The 19,335-nt window shown below is 40.7% G+C and overlaps 1 long non-coding RNA gene across 3 annotated transcripts in view; it reads left to right on the forward strand.

Moving 5' to 3' along the window:
* Positions 1–4,882: 4,882 nt before the first annotated feature.
* Positions 4,883–19,335, forward strand: part of LOC109636349 (uncharacterized) — a 38,152-nt gene continuing 23,699 nt past the window's right edge. For all 3 annotated transcript variants that reach the window (XR_011244741.1, XR_011244742.1, XR_002203185.2), the window contains exon 1: positions 4,883–5,120. This is a non-coding gene — a long non-coding RNA (uncharacterized lncRNA). The remainder of the gene's footprint in view (positions 5,121–19,335) is intronic.

Genomic DNA, 19,335 nt, shown 5'->3' on the forward strand with positions numbered 1-19,335 from the left:
AGCAATAATATTTAATCCAGAACATGAAGTAGATTCTGAATCAAAGGGCAACAGGTTTGGTGTGAGATCGACCTGAGCGATGAAGGTAGTTTGAGCACACACATTCTGACACACACAAATCTATTTACTGACTAAAACGAAGATTTTTCGTCCTGCAAACAGAAGCAATGTCAGTGTTTGTTTCTGTTTGCACATACAACTGGAGATGCACATGAAGACAGATTCTAATGACGTGAACTGATGAACTTACTGTACACACACACACACACACACACACACACACACACAGACGTGATGACATGATTCCTCTCTTCCTCCGCCCTGTGTGAATGCCTTTCTGTCCATATGCTCAATTACAGAGTGTTAAAGACAGTGACAGCGTCAGAAGGTGTTGAAAGGTCATGAGATAATCTTAAAGCTCTTTGAATTTCACACAATGTGTTTCAAAAAATGAAAAGGAAACAGCCAGTCAGTGAACGGGAAGAAAACAAGCTGGTCGGGTTAAAGGTCGCTGTGCCTCACATTGCGTCTGACCAGGATTAATAACAAGGCTACGATTCCTCCTCTCATCCTCGCCGCTGGTTCTCGCCGCCGCTCCTTCCTCCCCGGCTCTCTGTCTCTTCCTCCTCTCTAAGGGCTTCTTAATGACTAACCTGTCAGGATTAACATCTCTCCCTATTTCACACTGCAGTATCCAGCTTCCTCCTCATCTTCTAATGAACAGCCGGGCTCCAAGGACAGAACAGACAGGGGCGAAGACAGATGAAAAACTCAAAGGAGCACATCGCTGCCAAGCCTCGCATTTCAGGACCCCGCGCCACCCACATCACGCCAAGACTGGCTCTTTTTTCTTTTTTCTCGGCCCCCTTTTACCGTCCTCTGTCGTTCCCGATGGTTAGGACAACTTAATTAATCACTGTACAGCTCTAATGAATTGACTGGCCGGGCTGTATTGATCCCTGGGGTATCAACGGCTCGCCTTTGTGAAGTCTAATACCCTCCTCTGAACTCAGAGATCAAACATCTTGAGGAAAGTGGGAAGGGATATCACACTGAAACCTTTTTGAATGTTTTTTTGAAGCGTAAGAGGAGGTCAGCACAAAAGACACTGGCTGAAGCCACTTCACAGAATATGTACATCAGACAGGAAGCAAATCCTCATCTTCATCCCCCACACGTTTCCGCTCCTCTTCAACCCTTTTCCTCCATTTGTGTTACATGTGTCACATTTATAGAAATAACATTCCTTTCATCAAGGGAATTAGTGTTATATTTCAGGTTGTCTTAAATCAGAAGAGGAGCTTACAGCTTATTAAAGTGTCGTCACGGCACCACCACCACCGTGGATGCTGGGGGATTTGGCATCCTTCTTCGAGACTGGATCGCTCACATCTTTTTCTAGGCCGAGGTTAGATTAGGCATTGATCTGAAAGGCTAATTTGATGCCACATTACAGCTGTGAAATTACAGCACTGTACAGCTCCCATTTAGGAATACGAGCCGGACAAGTCCCTCTCCACTTCTCAGATATCAGTTATGTAAATGCACCCTGAGTAGCAGTAAAAAGCCTCGGCCACGTGCAATTATCACACGAAAATGGAGGAGCACGGCTGCAGAATTCAATTATTAGTTGTCAGCTCTTAATCTAAAACATGTTCCACACCTTTATCAAACTGCAGGTCTCATTTCTGTTCTACTGGGTCATGCCAGAAGTCATGCAGGCAATAACTTGCAATTCAGAACACAATATTTGATATCTGCACACACACACATACACACACAGACACACACACACAGACACACACACACACACACACACACACCCAAACAAAGTCGTAAACAAACAGCATCTTGGTTTTTGACCCACAGCCTTTGCTGATTGGCTGTGTACACTCTCGATAAAATAGATTACATTCAAGCAAAGTGTAAATTCCAGTGGGAAATTATTATCGTGCAAACTAACCCAACTCTTTTTCCTTACACCTCATATCAGTGTGACACATATAAACTGTACAGCGTAGAATAAAAAGGTAAAATCATGTTGGTTGGCTGGTGATGGAGGGGGGTGGGGGGGTCATGGTGCTGACAGGATGGTTAGGTCCCTGGGCGGGGTGTGATGGTGTCATCCTTATACAACTGCAATGCAAATACCTTTTTATAGTGAAAGTGATTAGAATCAAGGACACAGCTTTATTGTTGAATATGTGGCATGGATACACTTTAATTAGAAAAGTATTTTAACGTCTTAATAATTAATGCTTCATATTTGATTAATGAATGCCTTATAGATGGGTCATAAAAATTTTAAATGAGCAAAAGTCCTCAAATACGACTTGCAATGTGTTTGTTATTCTCTTTAATTCATCAACCCAAAGGGTTAATAAATGATTAATAAACCTATAATAAAGTCTTTAACTTTTAAACCCTATAATGTGGAATCTAGAAAGGATAGATTCGCATTTTCCTGAAGCGCTGTTTCTCTATATGTCTATCGTTGTTCATCAGGACATCCAGGGGAATTAAAAAAGCATTTTTGTGAATGAGGACACTGCTGAGACACCTCCCACTATCCAAAAATGAATCTAAAAACGAATACGTGGACATAAATCATTGTGACGAGAAGTACCTAAAATGACAGAAACCAGAAAGTCTATCCACTAACATGGAGGAGGTGGGGTTTATGTCCTTTACTGCAGCCAGCCAATAGGTGGCGATTGAGATGCTTTGGCTTCATTTCTGGGGAGAAGTTGCGTTGTCGATCTTTATAAACATCTTTGCTGATGTCATGTAAACAGAAAGAACAACTAATGCTGAACAACAACAACTAACATTTCATGGCCTCTCAAACAAAGCTTGCCTGAATCTGTATTTGTGTGTGTGTGTGTGTGTGTGTGTGTGTGTGTGTGTGTGTGTGTGTGTGATGAGTGTGTGTGTGAGTTGTGTTGTTGGGACGTATTGGGCCTTGTTTTCTTCAACCATGAGCAAATTAATGAAAAAACTAATAGGAACATCTACAAGTAAATAAAATGTCGACTTAAAAGGTCAGTTGCGTTGGAACTGGGGAAATTGCAGATGTCAAAGTCAAAAACATCTGGAGGCCTCAGTCATACACTGAAAACCTTGAGTTGGAGATCATGTTGTCCACCATGTCTGTTTGTGTCTTTGTCCGGACACTTTTAAAGCATTATTTTGTGGCACGGCTCTGTTGCTCTGTGACTGAGTGACTGCCTGGCTCGAGATGCCGGCAGATTTAAGCAGAGAGGACACTCTCTCCATCTCTGATCCAGACACCAGAGCACTTGCACAATGCAGTTAGTCAGTGAAGTCTAGCTGCCATAAACTAAATCCCTCTCACTCTGCAACTCCCCCATCCCCTCCCAACTGCCCTGTCCCCCTCCTCTTGCTCTCTCTGTCACACACACATGACATCTGCACACACACACACACACACACACACACACACACACACACACACACACACACACACACACACACACACACACACAATGAAATACTCTTCAACTTTACTCAATGCCCAAGTGTAGCAACCGACCTCCTCTTTCCCCCCTCAGCCTCTTTCCATCCCTCTTTCATGCTCTCATGCTGATGCACTGGGTGGGATTATGCGCAGAGGCTGTGTGCCGTGCCGTCCCCCTGCCGCGCCGGGCCGTGCGCCGCCAGGCCCTGTCTGCATGGCTGACTGTATTAAACATAAGCAGCTTTACTTGATAGGGCTCTATCCAGCTTTAATTACCGCAAACTCGCAAAGTCTGCGGACGACGGCTCTCCTCGCTGCCGCCACTTTGCAGAACAAACAGGGCAAAAGTCACTCATCTGTAATTCTGCAAACAGAGGAGAGAGATGACGGTGATGGAGGCACTGTGACGAGCAACTCACATTTACAATCATTAGAATCATCAGCTGTAATGCTATGCTCATGATGATGATGATGATGGTGATGATGATGGTGATTAATTCATTATTGTGGTCAGTGTAACAATGGTGCTGCCTGAAGGTAAGCGTGACCTGGATCTTCTCAATGCCTTTGCAGCGTAAACACTGAATCTCAATATTGTGCTCAAGGTGTATGAGCAGAAACAGACTCTGATCTGCAGAACTAAGCAGGACAACTTCTTTCTGCAGCTACATTAGATTTGTTCAGAGATTTTTATGACAAATAATGATAAGAATAATAATTATAATTATTTATACATGTAATAATTAATGTGTTTTCTTGTTAAAAGCAGGATTAGTCTGCCAACAGTGTGTCGATTCATTTCAACAGTTAAAATAAAGCTAATTATACATTTCACAACTACACAAGTGTGTATCAAATTATAATATATTACTGTACACATGTAAACAACACTGGTTATGTGGTCAGATTTATCATTCAGACTTTTTGCTCCTTGATTTGTTTTTACTGAAATCAAACATTGTACCATCATAATCAGGTACAATGAAATTATAGGTGGCGTCTCTCTCTCTCTCTCTCTCTCTCTCTCTCTCTCTCTCTATATATATATATATATATATATATATATATATATATATAAATGCAAATCAATCAGATGTTTAGTTTTGTCATTAATTATAAATGTAATGTTCCTATCTGTATATTTTTAAAAGAGAAGAAATCTCTGTTCATTTGGATTTTTATCTGAGGTTATGTGAGGACCAATGAGGTTGTCTTGTGTCCCTGCCTGAGATGAAGTCTGATCAGGCAAAGTGAAGACCACTGTTTAGGTGAGAGCGTAGGACCTTTAAAACAAGAGCATTGTGATTGGCTCATTAATAAATTTGGGGTGTGGTCTACCAAGTGTCCCAGGTGTTTTATTGGCTTGTTTCAGTTTAAATTCCAGCTTCAAGTCAAAAGGAAGCACAAGAAACTAAACAGTGGGAGAAGTTAACTGAGCACATGGCTGCAGTGACATGACCCAAGCATTGCTGCATTAACCCAACATCAACAAGTCACCAACGGCGTTAATTATGAATTCAATCACAGTGGAGGAACTGCTTTACTGAGTTAAAGTGAACTTTTAATAGGTGAAAGCTAAAGCTGGTCAGGCAGCTGGAATAAGAGGACATTTGTCAAAACAAAGGAGGAAGAGCATCTAAAGGTAAGATTTAAACTGTTTATCTGTTTAATGTGTGTTAAGGTGGAAAAAGTATTGAATATTTAATTAGAAATATTAATGTAAGGCAGGGCTGTCCTAGTATTAACTCTAACTTACTTTAGAGCTCTGAATCCACAACATGGGACACCTGAACTCCCTTCAACCAACATTATACCAACATCTTATCACTCTGCCAATGTAAAACATCACTCATATTACATGGATTTAAATTGCCCCACATTTATAGTTCTAAATTAAAGCAGAATACACTATATATATACAGTAACCTGCATTTAATAAGTAAATTCTCAAAATATCAATATCAGTTGTCCTTATTTAAAATCATATGAAAAATAATTCTCATCAGTGCTATTTTTAGAATTTACTTTTGCCTGGTGATGCATGAATATCGTTGTCACAGAGAAACAGCAGCTTGTGAGTTAGCTTTTTTCTCTGCACTTTTCACAATGTTTCTTCAGTCAGGGTTATTAAAGGGTCATTTTATGGGTGTGTGGTGACTGTCTGGAGATGTTTGGGGACAAGAAAGCTTCATAAGTTATTTATTCTAAACGGGTATGACTGTGTGTGTTTGTTCTGTGACGCTGAAGCGTCAGCAGATGTGTTTTGACACAGTAGTAGGCCCCCTGACCTTAAACACCCAGAGGCTTGCTAAGGTCTTAATCCAGCTCCGCTGACAGCCTGTCTGCTACTATCACCACGTCCCTGTAAATCCACTGTTCTAAAGAATTAAGGGCCTTTAAGTTGTCCTTCTGACAAGAGGACCAAGTTGACCACACACTGTAATTGCTCAAAGAGGACTTTAGGTTGTCACTGCACTGTGCCATAAATTAATTATCCTAAAGCGCTTAGTGAAAGTCACTATAATGGCTTCCTCTGAAGGAGAGAGGGTGAATGGAGGTGAGCGTGCAGTCATGAGTATGAGGGGAGAAAGAGAAGCCGTAAATTCATACAGTAGTTAAGAGTCTCTCAAGGCAGCTTGACTGAGTTATTGCCTGTTCTGAAAATAGTGTCCTGGCTGTGGCCTGTGCCGTCTCCCTGAACGCCTTAAGAAAGCAGACAGAGAAACAGAAACTTAGTGTCTTGTTTTCCAGAGAAAATAATTTAAAGGCAGCCGCTAGGAAAGTGTGTGTGTGTGTGTGTGTGTGTGTGTGTGTGTGTGTGTGTGTGTGTGTGTGTGTGTGTGTGTTTGTGTGTGTGTGTTTGTGTGTGTGTGTGTGTGTGTGTGTGTGTGTGTGTGTGTGTGTGTGTGTGTGTGTGTGTGTGTGTGTGTGTGTGTGTGTGTGTGTGGCCCCGCAGCCCTCTGGGAATGACCTGGCTGTCATCTGTCAATGGAAATAATCCATCCTTCCTCTTATATTCATGCCTCTTTTATTTGTTCTTTAGTCTCTTTGTGTTTTTCCAAATAGTACAGCTTGTGTTAATAGAGAAATAGAGAATTTTGTAGACTGATCAATTTAGTCCACCGAATCGACATCTGCAGATGAAATTACTCATATAAACATAACCGGTAGGAAACACACGTCAGGCATCATTTCTATTGTAAATATTCAAGCTGACATTCAGGTTAAAACCTGAGCTTGATACTCATACCAGTGATTTGTCAGTTCCACACCAGTTGCTGTGATCGCTTGACCACACTCTCATTTGTGTCCCCTCCTCACGCGTTAGCTCCAAGAGGCTAACACAGCTTTTCAAGGCAGTTTTTTTCTTTATTACTCGACTTCCTGCAGACGACTGTGAGGTCGTGAGAGCATTTGTGCTGTTTAATGTAACAAGCCCACCTAATTACCCACTAACAAGTTACACTGAGGCACAGCTGAGGACCAACTTCCACTCCAACATCATCAGTCCTGCCCACTCAGCCTCTGCTGTGATAGGCCGTTGCTAGGTTACCTCTTAATTGCAATTATGTTCATTTCAGTTATGTTCAGGGATAATCAGGGAAATTTGATTTTCAGACATGTTTGGAGTTGGAGGAGAAAAAGAATAACAAAATACAGTTATATTCATTTTCTGCAGTTACTGTTGTTTTTATGTGTTGTTTGCATAAAATGCCCAGCAGCAGAACCAGAAGTATGAACCAATTATGGTCCATTTTCATCTCACAAGTTTGTAGCACTAGAACGAACATTCATATAGTAGAGTGAATATTTTTAAATATCATCATTTTGCAGAAATGTTGACAAATAGCAACTATCTTAGGCCTGTTCCCAGTCATTTGTACTGTAAATATTTGAATAATGATTATAGTGTTTCTACTTAATACTTTAACTCTGTTCAACTTTCTTTTTTCTGTTGCATTGTGGGTAAAACATGGCAGAAATTCATCTCCCTTCATCTTTTAAAAAAACTGCATACATTTCTGGTGCAAGAAAACACAACCTCCTGCAAATTTTACAACACATCTAAAATAATAATTACCCCCCATTAACGTCTCTTTTCCCAGTAGTTTCAACAACATAGTGTGAACTCTCAGTGCTATGCAGCTTCATCAGCAGAGACCCCCCCAGGATATAAATTACACGAGCGTGAGAAGTGAGTCCTCATGAGGTGTGTCAAATATCATGCAGCTTCATGGTTTGACCTCATGTGCCAAAAAACTTGGAAGAATGGGGAAGAGGAAAAGATTTCCCACCACGTTTAAGTTATTGATGAGGCTCGGAGTGAAGCATGTTAGCTCAGGCGCAGGTTTCGAACGCGTTCTCACTCAACCTCCCCCATTCATTCTCAATTTTGCTCCCATCTTTACCTCTCTACGTCATTTGCCCCTGACAGTTTTATCCTTATGTTGTCTATCAACTTACTCTCCCAGGTTTTATATGCACTCCTCATTTTTTGCTGGCAGAAGCGGGATGTCTTCCAGGCTGCAACCGAACAGATGTGTTCATTTAATTCACCTTGTCATTGGTAAACTTTAAAATTTTCAAGATAAAAAAAAGTTCTGCAGCAGACAAAAGTCAAATATTTTATATGTTTTAGAAAGTGTATGGATGGATAAGGATGCACACACACACACACACACACACACACACACAGGCCTCTGGGGGATGAAGCCCAGTTCAGTGGTGCTCATCCTTCTTCCCCCCCCCCATGTGCTCTCTCATCCCTCGTTTCCTCAGGGATTTCCTGACCCTGTCATTCCTTCAACTCCTCTCTCCACCTCCCCATCAGGATACTCATTTCTTTTATTTTCACCCCTCGTTTTTCCTGGTCTTTCACAATCGATCCTTTCCTCAATCATTTTCCATGCTGTCTTTTCTGCTCCTTCCTCCAGGAGACCACCACCATCACCTTTACTTTTACTGGTGTGGCTTTTCTGTTCTTGAACGGCTGCCTCATAACAGCTTCTTGCCCTCTGACGCTTCATCCTCATCACCTTCATAGAATAGAGAAGTTCAATATGAATTGCTGTCATTATTGCAAGGACAGTGTGAGGGAGAGGGAACGGGAGCTAGAGAGACGGAAAGAGATAAATGGACTAGAAAGGAAGAAAAAAAGAGGTGGGAGGTGGAAAGGATAAAATCTATATTCACTCCCTCTAACGTGCCAACGATAACCACAGAGGCCAAGCTCCTCTTTTCAAAGCCGTCTAAACGAGGGCACGACTAAAAGCCCTGAGACCCTTTCAGCCGGGCCTCACCATAGCGAGCCTGTCAATACAGAATGGCCACAGGCTCTGAGAGGATAAAAAAATAAAAACATAACAAAAAGGGAAACACGCACACACACATATACACACACCCTGAGGCTGAGTGTGAGTCTGACATACCGATTCTATATTCTCCTGTCTCAGCAGCAGCATGTAAACATCCATCAAGATTACTTAATTACCTGAGTTTGAAATAGAAGATATGCAGCAATACAGAGCAGTTCATTCCTGAAATTACACACAGACAGAAAATGGGTTTAAACTGAAACTGATGACGGGAACAGGGACGGAGGAAAAGGAAGAGACTCAAGGAGATTACAGCAACAGATCCTGTCTCTCCTTAGCTTTGTGGTTTTAGAATAACTGCTAGTCTGCTGCAAAAATGTGACCTGATGTGAAAATACCATATGTTTTATATCATGGATCAGTATTGCTTCTCTTTTTAATTTAAGTCATCAATCGTAAAATACCTTTCCAACACTGTCCAGCTGCAGATATGCTCATGATAAGTGGTGCATTAGTAGTGTCCTGACTGTTTGAAACATTTCTTTTCATTGCACCTTGGTTGTATCAGCTTGACAATGTGAAAAAAAATAATAATAATTGAATTCCTGTGATCGCAATATAAGACAAACTGAGTGATGAACAAAAACTGCCTCCGTTGTTACAGTTATCACACTAATTACCATCAATGGTCTAAAAACTCAATCATGCATGGTCAGACGCTGTTAATTACGGTAATTCAACAGCAAGTCAATAATATTTCTACATATCACCATTCAAAACATTGCTATTGATTTTTTTCCAAGCACAAATGACAATGAATCATAGAAAACACAGCATAGCCATTCAATTTAAAAGGGAATTGCACAAATAAAGGTCAGTTCACTCTTCATTTGGGAATATGAGAAAATATAAGCCCTGATGATGTCATTGAAAATTGTGCAGATTTCCATTGTTCTTTTACAAGTCCACTATAATAAAAAGAAATAAATGAAAGTGTTAGTATTCCTTAAAAATCTTTAATTGCTGCACTGCCACTTTAAGATCCCAGTCACTCTGACTCTGACACTACAGCTAAATGACAGCTTTGTTGTAGATGTTTGATGTTTCATGCACGATACCCATATTAAGTTGAGAGGAGGTAAGAGTACTGTAATACAAAACTGAACAGCAAAATCAAATATACAAAGTAAATGTAAATGTATTTTAAAAAGATATGTACAATATGAAGATATGTTGACTGTGTTACCGATAGGGCAGTAGATGTGCAAGTGGTGGGTGGTGTTTAATGTATGACAATACATAGAAATCATGCTCCGGCTCTGTTTTGAATTTATTTATTCAAACAGCATTTTAACACAGTGAATACACCAGCTTGTGTGCTTTGCAGTATAACACAACATGAATATATACATATACACAGAGATGTTTACATCATTGATTGATTTATTTCAATGATAGATACCAGACCATGGGTATATCAACTCTGCCAAAAACTGGACTTGCAGCATATTATCAAATAGGACTTGATGACAGGCTGTAGGTGCTTTGAATTGTTGAATTCCTCTGATTACATTGTCAAACCAAGTGCACTTCCTTTTCCACTAGTTTATTTGATAATCCAGCAAAACAGATTTAAGTCTTTTGTGCAGCCCTGGGAGTACACATGTACACAATGTATTTAGTTGATGGGCAGTATTTTAAAATATATAAATGGGTTGTTAGTATTATTGTTAATTATCATATTGACTGAGCAAACATCTGAAATACTAATCGGATCTCTGTGCTGAAGGCACTATCATACATCCCACACGTATAAACATGAGCCGATACACTGGCATGATCACTGGGGAACCGAGACGATCAATAACAAGTAAATGATGAGGACCTGCTTTTAGCTGGAGGATTACTGTAGGTTTACTATTGGCATTACACTGATAATATCTTGCTCAAGTGCTGCGAGGTGCAGATGGCTGCTGTGGTATATCTTTAAAAACAATATTGTGACAGGGCAGCTGCAGTATGGGTCAGTGGCTCCGTGATGCTGCTTCGATCTACAACAGATGGGCCCTGCAGCAGCGCTGGAAATCCCCTGGTATCCCCACAAAAAACAACACTGAACTCTCTGCCTCCATTTTACATCCAGGAACTGTGTTTATTTGAATAACTCCTCCAAACCCATTATCTAATGACATGACTCAATGAGTCACTTTCCCCCAGATACTGCTGAGGGAGAAACATTGAGTTTTTGGCAGAGAGCAACTTGAACGCAGTGAAAAAAAAGGGAGGGTTTCAAATGAATTTCAGAGGAATAGAATATTGGAATGATTACAACGCATCAATCTGCATATCTACAGAGAGTATATGTGACTCTGAGAGAATTGACACACGTACTAACTGCCAAAGCATCTCTCAACAGAGCTCATGTAACTGCGGGAGCATTTGGGAAAGTTTGCTGATTATTACAAAAACTTTACCGAAGAGTATGATGAATTAAATGCTTTGGGCTCAGTGGACCCTGACTGCATCCGGTTGGAATTTACCTTGAATTCACTAGAGAGGGTGTAACTGCTCACAATGATCCTCTCGGGGCCCATGAACAAGCAGATGTGTCTGAGGGAGGGAGGGAGGGCCTGATGAGAGAACCAGATTTAGACGACGTTCAATGTTGACTGAATGACTGAAGAAATATTTTCTGAATTTAGTGAGAGAGTAGTTATCTTCATTTACATTGCCTTATTGATTACTTGTAGGAGACAAGATACAAAATGTGGTGTAGAGTATTAAAACCATCCACTCAGATGTCATTCAATTCTCACTGCTTCTCACCATTGTTGACCAATTCATGTTTTACTAGTGAGGTCAAGCGTTATTCACATGACCACAGGAGGTGACTTGTGAGGGAGTAGGTCATTTAAACAATCATAGTTCTAGTGTTTCTGGAAAAGACAATTTTGTATCATCCGTGAAGAATGGCAGTCAAGAGATGGAGGATGTAAGAAGTGTTTTACCTGCTGCTCTGAAGAATGTTGGATAGATTAAAACTAGGGTTGCCAACTGTGGCAAAGCTAGCAAGAGCAGGCTACAATCTGCAACCAGGACATCCCACCCTGTCTCATCGGCCATCTTGTCAAAGTTATGCCCCATAACACATGAGCGTTCACTGACAACTGATACAGTACGACTTTTCTGTGACTATCACTAATTGTCTCTGCTTCATTGGTGTATGTCTCTCTCGCTGAGGATTATACAGTCATGTGCAGGTCAAGTGCAGGCAGGTAGGTGGGTTAGGAACAGGTACGCTAGCCAATTATTTCATTTGGTCCAGTTGAAATGATTGGTCATGTTTATAACAATCCTGCAAGGGCCACAGACAACTTTACTTAATGATGGCTATTGGGATGTGATAAGAATTTTAACAAATAAAGATAAACCTAGAGGTACTGTACTGAAGTTGTATGCCTCCGCCAACCAGTGCAGTTTCTGTGTATATATTTTGACATACTTTTTCTCCAGATTCATATAAAGGTCACTGTAACCTTGATCTTTGATAACTGAAACATAATCACTTTATCTTTGAGTCCAAGTGACAACTGATCACTAGTAGAAGAAATTCCCTCAAGCAGTCTTGATATATGACAAGAGGCCCAAAAACTTGACCTTTGACACTGAAATCTAAGTGAAGGTTTATACCAAATATGTAGACATTCCCTCAAGCTGCTCTAAAGATATAATGTTACAGAAAAGTCACCCACTCTCCACAACAGTGGATGTATTACCCCGTCTCCATAACTGAAACAAGTGTTGCTTCCTGCAGCTGTCATGCCCCAATGTGAAGTTCAGTCTCCTCTACTTGGCAACTCCTGGGATCACCAGGCCAAACTGAGAATACCACAAGTTTGATGACCCAAGTTTCCTGTCTTTGTAACACCGTCACTGCCCTGTGAAGTATTGAGACAGCAGGCCTGTCTGTTAGATTAATCTGGCGTCAGCTGTAGCTCTGCAGTTGACATTATTGGTGATTCAAAATGATTTGACTTTAGCGTAAGATTTCAAACTTGTTTGGGAAACAAATTATTGGAAAATATACAGTACCTCATTTTTCTTCTTCTTTTACAATTTCTCAATAACTTGAGCACACAAGACAGAGCATATCGAGTTAGATGACAGATACAGTCTCGCACCAGAAGTCTCTGTTTCCATGTCTTATACTTTGTGTTAACGCCTCAGTAGTCACACGTAAATCTGCACTATTTTTTGTGATGTCTGCCACAGTTTGATAAATAGTTTTGACTAGCCCCATGAAACAGTTCACAAACACTCACTACTATGAATGTGATATGTTTTATTTATGAAGATATTCATGATTTTCTGGGATTCAGATTCTAATGGGGGGGGGGGGGTTACAGCTAATTTATGGGAAGGATGAATGACATCAATTACATAAATGCTCCATCTGTGGAGGATATGATCTAATCCAGTGTCAGATTTTAACAATAGTTAGACTTATTTGACCAAGTATATTGATGCAGAATGTGATAGGTGCCATCAGACTTTAACTAAACACCCACATGTTTTGGTCATGTCACACTCGAAATGTTTAAATGAGTGTTTGAGAAAAATGGTAAAGTCCGAGAACCAAGAAACTCTGATAACACGAGTATCTTTCATCCATGTGACCATGACTTCACTTGTTAACTGCTCCGATGCTGCTACTTGTATAATTTCTGGCTCACTTACCTGAGAGGTGTACTGTGAATTTGAGTTGTCTGTATTTGTGTGTGGGTGGTGTGTGTACATATATTTGGTGATGGTGGTGGAGAGGAGATCGTTTGGCTCAGGTCTTTTCTCATGGCAGCACCTTGAGGTTGCTCAATGGCCATGAATGAATTTACTATGAATTAATCTACATGGTTGCAACACTACTGTATGGTTGAGACCCCTCCTCTATTGCTCATTTTGAGATTTATTAATTCTTTCCCCCAAGTTTTTTCGGGTGGGGTTTTCCTTGTGTGATTCAAGGATTTAATGACCATCTCTTACTGTACAGACTGTTATTTTCCTGGAGGCCAACTTGTGATATTGGGCTGTATAAATAACTTGACATGATTTGTATGCTGTATGGTCTGTATTGTGTTGTTGCAGTTTTTGCAACTCTTGTCATTTATGTACTACTTCAGAAAGTTCAATAAATGATCAAGTAACAATCACAAGTCGAAGCACAGACAGACATTTAGCAGAATATTTGCCTCAAATGCACAGATTGAATCATAATTATTTCAACAATCAAAAAGAAATCAGTTCTCCGGGAGCTTGACATTGATCACATACATTACGAAGGTGCCAATCAGACTGAAAAATTGGAAGAACAAACATAACAATGGAAAAGTTGTTTGGATTGAAGTTAAATTGGCCATTTTGGTTTAGTGTTGAGGTTCATATCTGGGAATCAAAAGCTGAAACAGAGTCAAAGACATGGAGTAAATAACAAGGATAAAAAGACAGATTATTGATACCAACCAATAAGAAACGAACTAGACCATGAATAGAGGAAGCAGAAGAATCCAGAGGTCCAGGGGAGTGGGCTTGCCTTAGTGTAGTTAGGGTACAGGTGGGCAGTAGAGTGGGGGCTGAAATGTTTTGACTAAGCTAAACGAGCACTGAGAGAAAACTAATCACGCCTGATCCGAAACCGACAGGCTTTGTTTTTTTCCGGTCCGAACCTGAGTCAAGGCCTGACTCATGAAGTAAACATGACCAAGCCTGAGTGAATTTTTGTCCAAACTCGGCTCAGGTGGGGTATCCACATGGTTGTCAAAGACAAAAGGTTTGGCAAAGCCACAAGGTAAATCAATGTTCTAGTGAAGGAGTGGTGTCTGAGCTGGCGCTTACATATTTGAGTGTATGAGGGAGTCGATTGATGGATAAGGAACTGAATTGGCAGTAGTGAAGGGAAGTGGAGGCTACACCCAGCCAACAGCACAAAAAGGGGACAAGGCAAAACAAACACGCAAGTCCAAGAACCAGGGAGTAACCAGAAAACCGTTGTACAATCCCAGCATTGATCTTCCTGTCTACATGACAGAGTTCTTGAGCAATATCTTTTGTCCCATAAGTTGCTCTTGATATGTGGATTTGTTGGGGATGTACAGTCCTTTAGCAATGTGTAATCAATAATTGTATTTAAGGGGTACCTAACTTTGACGTGTGAAGAATGAAAGTGCTACAGAAAAGTCTATGGTTTTGCTGAGTCTCATTTTTTCCACAATAGAACAATGGAATGGGTCAATATTTGTAGGAATCCAAACACTAAAACGTCTTTTGCCATCTGCTAAACATAGAGAATGTGAATGGGCACAGATTGCTGTGTTCTTGCAGCCATTACGTCCAGTGATTGCTCTGCAGGGTCACATTACGGCAAAGCAGTGTGAGGCCATTTTATGGAACCAGATGCACCCTATGGTGCCAGCACTGTTTCTCCATGATGTTCCCCCAATGTTCCAAGATGATAATGACTCCATACACAACGCTCATTAAAGGTGGTGATATAAAACTCCAGGATGATGTCACAAACCCCACATGGTCCCAAAATTGCCATTTCTATTCATTAGTTAACCTTTATGTGAGCGTGGAAGAAAAAAATAGGTGGTGATCTTCTTAATTCCTCCAAGACACAGCAGTTTCCTTCCTTTAATAATACCCCTGTGTTTCATCAAGTAGTTTGGGTCAGGAGACAGGTGAGTTCTAATATTTATGTAAAGTTCTGCATTTAACTAGAGACTCATCCGGTAGTGACTTTTATTTTTTTCTAATCTGTGACATTTAAAACTACTTTTTATCTCATACAAATTGTGCCTTATTTTTAGCCTTCGTCTCCCGTTGGTCATTTCATGAAAAGAATAGCAAATGGGTGATATTTGAGGTTTTGTCTTTTCAGTTCAGTTGGGGCAAACACTGAAAAAATCCATGAAGGGATAAGGTCCAACATGTTGTGTGGCAGTGACACGGTGCCCTGACTTTCCAGGAACAAAGCTGCAACCGCAAGTCCTGAGATTAGTCATTTTCAGTGGAAAGGGGGGTACTACATGTTTCAATCGATGAAAATGTCATCAGGGACAAACCTATTTTCCTCAGCTCTGTTGTAGATAAATATTGTCCAATCCTGCACTGTCAATCCCCCTCTGCCTCCAAATGGAGACCCCCACCACCCTCCTACTCTGCTCCCACACATGGATACACACATATAACTTCATAGATTTCATCACGCGTGAAACACAAAAATCCAAGAAAGGTGTAGCTGCCGGTGGTGCTGTTTATGTCAGATATGGATTTGTCAGGTTCTGATGAATTATATGTTGTGAAACGATAACCCCCATCAATCTTCTCAGCTCTGCAAAGGCAATGGACCTGATGCATGCTGAAACACAGAAAATCGATAACACAAAACTCATGCACACGCACCAGAAAGAGGGTGACAGAAAAGGATATAAGGAGAAAGCGAGATATGGTTTATAATTCCGACCTACCCCCGTGTACCAATCTTATAATAACTGTGATCAGCGATAGAGTTTGACACCCCTCTCACACTGTAGAAGAGCAGCAGCATATTAGCAGATGATTTCAGGATTTTGAAACATACAAACAACTTGACATTTCGCACTGAGTGAAAATTTTGACTGGGAACGTAGCTCTGCAGCTCCTCATTAGAGTCATGCATGATTAGCATTCACCGGTAAATACAAAGAAAGTGCTGCAGGTAATGAGGGCATCTCCTCCACAATTCTTATTGGAGATAGCGGTGGTGTCGGGTTTGTTGACTCTCAAACTGGGTTTATGAATATTTGGTCTTGCAGACGCTGATTACAAGACTCTTCTCATCAAAGATGGCTGATTTTCTTTGGCTTTGGATTAAAACAGAGAAGATTCTCTATCGAGTGTTCCACTGAGGAAACAGATGACGTTAAGGTTTTCAATCAAATGAGTTTCAGTGAATCAAGTTTCCTCTGTCAGTTTTATTGGAAACAAAATAATTCTATGTGTGTGTCTGCGTGTGTCTGTGTGTCTCTCTCTGTCTCTGTGTATAGACTGTGCATAGGAGTATACATCTGTCCTCTTGCATGACATAAATGCAAGGCCCCAGCTGTAGCAAGCATCCTAGTCATCCCATGTGTCACTCACAACGGATCAGGATTGTGTGTTTGTGTGTGTGTGTGTGTCTGAAGGCAAAAGAGAAAACATCAGTTGAGAAATTGGTGGGGACTTAAGCATTGCTTTGTGTGTACAGCTTGCATGTGCATTCGTGTGAGTGTGTGTTTGTGTCTGTCTGTGTGTGTGTGTTTGTGTCTGTGTGTGCAAATCGGGCAGGTGGCCATCACTGGCAGAGTCTCTTCCCGAGGATGCATCTAAACACAGAGGCCCGTTGTTATTGGAGGGTCTGTGTCTCTGTTCTCCACATCTGAGGATCCATACAGCCCTTAGCAGGCGCCCACTCCACAGTGTGTTCTGGCAAGACATCCAGTCCCATCACACTGGGACACTCTTCCTGTCGAACACCAGGGTGTCAGGGCTTTTCACACCACAGATCAGAGTCCGAGCCAAGAGGAAGGACTGGGGAGAGGTCAGAGGGGTGTGTAGATCGAGGAAACGGTATCAGGATAATGGATGCACGAACAAAACACCAGGCCTTTCAGACAGGAATAAAACATCAGGGGAAGTCGTAAATTGGCCAATCTAATCCTGGCTGCCCCCTTTTTTTATTACATTGTCGCTTTTGTGTGCAGAACATGAACACATATTTGTAAGATCTACATTATTAATTACTGTTGCTTCAATTGCCATGAATTATAACAAGAGTAATTTAGAATTTCTTGTAGCTTCCACAGAAACTGATGTGGAATTTGTGCATTAACTATCAAAGAGGGGTGGCAGTGGTGGGATGTAACAAAGTACTTGTTAGTATTTGATTAGTTACTGTACTTAAGTACATTTCCATGTATTCATTATTTTCTTAAATAGAGTTGGTTTCAGATACTTTTACTTTTCAATACTCTCTACTCCACTACAAGTACTTCTACCTTTTAATACTTTAAGCATATTTAGCTTACTTATATTCTATCCATACTGATGCAGATATTTTGCAAAACAAATTGTTTTCTGTGTATCTGGGCTTCTCGTAAACACGCAAACACAAAGATTAAAAAAAACCTCCACTTCCTGTGTATCCATGTTTGCATATTAAACCGAGCCTATGAAATCACATTTTACTGTGCACATGAACCAGCCAAAAAACAACAACATGCAAGACATACACCGGTTTGTATACGTTTGATGAGCACTGGCAGTTCTAATTACAAGTTTGCAACAAAATTTTGCATCACAGCACCACATCACGAACATTCACAGGCATCTGCCTCTCCCGGTATTTGGACCCGAGCTCACTGAGCATGTTCAGATGGTTCGTCTCTGGTATTTGATGGATCATTGATGTAGACTTTATCTCCACCTACTGGTTTGGTGGGTGTTTGTATTTGTTTTTGTATTCTCGACTGGAAGTAGAAAATTAATAATGTGCTTTAACTTTACATCAGTAAAATGTTTGAGTTTCCTCCTCACTGGACATTTCAGTTTCATGTCACCTACGGTTGATTTTAACGAGTTGTTTCTTGTTCTGTTTAGTCTGAGGTCTTATTGTTGTTGCTGCTCATGGGATAAAGTAGTTCTTAAAATGTTCTAAGGAAGGAAAACAATCTTTTTGCAAGATGCCTCCAGTTTTTCATCTCTTTTAAAATATTTCCCTTCATTGCCCTTCCAGGCCTCTGTGCCAGATGCCAGTAATAACCACCACATGTAATTTTTCCTTCCAAACATCAACAAAAAAAAAGTTGGAGTTCAATAAAAGCCTCCTCTTTGTCTTTGAGTCAAAACAAAAACTCAATCCCCGCACACGCACATCAAAAGATGAAAATAAAACAAATATGAGGAAATATTGTGGAAATGATGAGGTGAGCTGTGGTGAATCAGCGCTGATTATCCCTTACAGCTTGTTACCCCTCACTGTGACAGTACGTGTCTCAGACGGACTGAGTCGGGGAAGTGGTCCACGCTGAATCACAGAGTTTTACCGGAAAGTTACAGACGACAACCAAAACCTTTGTGATTTCAATAATTCCATGAGTCAGTTTAATTAATACCCCTACAGACCTTTAGAGAGATTTAGACAGAGCTGTAGGAATTGTTGCCTCAGTGTTTGTCTGTGAACTTGCTTAGATCATGTCTCGAATCAATGTCTCATCTTTAGATGCAAAAGCCAGGTAATATTACAAACTGTCAGGAAACCATTTTTGTGTATTTTAACATTTTTTGACATGAGAGTTGTTAAAGTAGCACCATAAAAACAATGCAGCTCTTTACAGCAGCAAATCACAGTGCATTGTGGGTAGACTGGCCAGGGAGCATATACAGAAATGTGAATATTAACAACAGCAGCCACATGGTACCTTAATTTGTAAGCAAGTTAGCTTCCCAGACCACACAGAAAAAAAAAGC

Source organism: Paralichthys olivaceus, chromosome 12 (genome assembly GCF_024713975.1).
Source record: "Paralichthys olivaceus isolate ysfri-2021 chromosome 12, ASM2471397v2, whole genome shotgun sequence".
Lineage (NCBI taxonomy): Eukaryota > Metazoa > Chordata > Actinopteri > Pleuronectiformes > Paralichthyidae > Paralichthys > Paralichthys olivaceus.